Source organism: Manduca sexta, chromosome 5 (assembly GCF_014839805.1).
Source record: "Manduca sexta isolate Smith_Timp_Sample1 chromosome 5, JHU_Msex_v1.0, whole genome shotgun sequence".
NCBI lineage: Eukaryota > Metazoa > Arthropoda > Insecta > Lepidoptera > Sphingidae > Manduca > Manduca sexta.
In genome coordinates, this window is record NC_051119.1 from 3,410,007 (window position 1) to 3,411,423 (window position 1,417).

Genomic DNA, 1,417 nt, shown 5'->3' on the forward strand with positions numbered 1-1,417 from the left:
ATTTTACGAATTTCAATGTTTCTCATATGACAAGATTTCCTGACGAAGGTGAAGTCCTCCTAGCCGAATTTTCGGCCAATCTTAACAGAGATCAGCCAGGTACGCAGGAGATATTATAGTGCACAAGTGTGTACACTAACGAAGGTATAATATTGGTAGTTAAACCAAAGCCGGGAGCATACACAAAGCTAGAGATAACGAGGTCAGCTTCAAACCTCTAGTAATTTTAGCGATATTTGATATTTGGAGAAATATAGAGTGCATTTTGCGGCGGATTGCGTGCTCCGTACGGAGTTTGCTTTGTGAAGAGCTGAGATAGGTTAGTTCTATACCTGAAATATTAAGTCAGTCCCAAATTAATGTATACTTTGACGGGAATATATACATAGGTATATAACGCCTATATCCCATAGGGGCAGGCAGAGATTATGGATTGTCACTGTCACGATTCTGGCATACTTCTCTCGCTTCCTCCACCTTCATTGTTTTCATGCATTCCTGCCATTTCTGGGTACTTTTGCCCTGGCCTTTACTAAGAATATCATCTGGCATTCGAAGGTTCGGTGCCGTCGACCCCTACCGGCTCTTCCATCCACATTCGCCTTATATCGCCTCTTTGTCGGTCTCCTATCATCCATTCTACCCAAATGCCCAAACCACCTTAGACGGGGATATGGTCCATATTAATTACTTTGTACGTATATTTGGTGTTCGTATATACAGTTATTTAAAACTGTAGCTTGACTTGTATAATTAGTGAGTTTGTTATTATGTCAGTTTTTTTTGTTTTATTATTTTTATTTATATCGTGCATTATACGGGGTTATTTTGACATTGCGTTACTAAATGAAAACACATACTTATCTAGTTGAAAATACCATTTTACAATAAGTGACTTGATCCGTAGATGTTAAATAAAAAATTGTAAGTTACGAACAAAATAAATATTCATAAAAAATATTTTAATTTTACGCGCTCTAATACTACTACTACTCTAAGAGAATTCGTCGCCGCGGCATAAACACACTTTCAGTCAGAAATACACTAACGCAAACGTTATATTCGCAATAAACAACAAAATGATCAAAAATCTGCAAACTAAAACCACGATTTTTGGTAAATTTTTGGCACAATGTCAGCAAAGGTGAAGACGAGTATGTGGTTTCATTTAGTAACGCAATGTCAAAATGACCCTGTATACATATGTGTAAGTATACATTATGCATTTATCCCCAAAAGGTTATGCAAAAGCGCAAGCAGGGCATCCACTTATATATATTTTTTTTTACGTTCACTGCAAAATGACCCCACTGCACCTGATGGTAAGTGGAGTCCAATAGAATGTCGACTGACGAGAGATGATCACCCCTCAACAGTCGACACAATTAATGTAGATTTAATAGTATACAGACAGTCC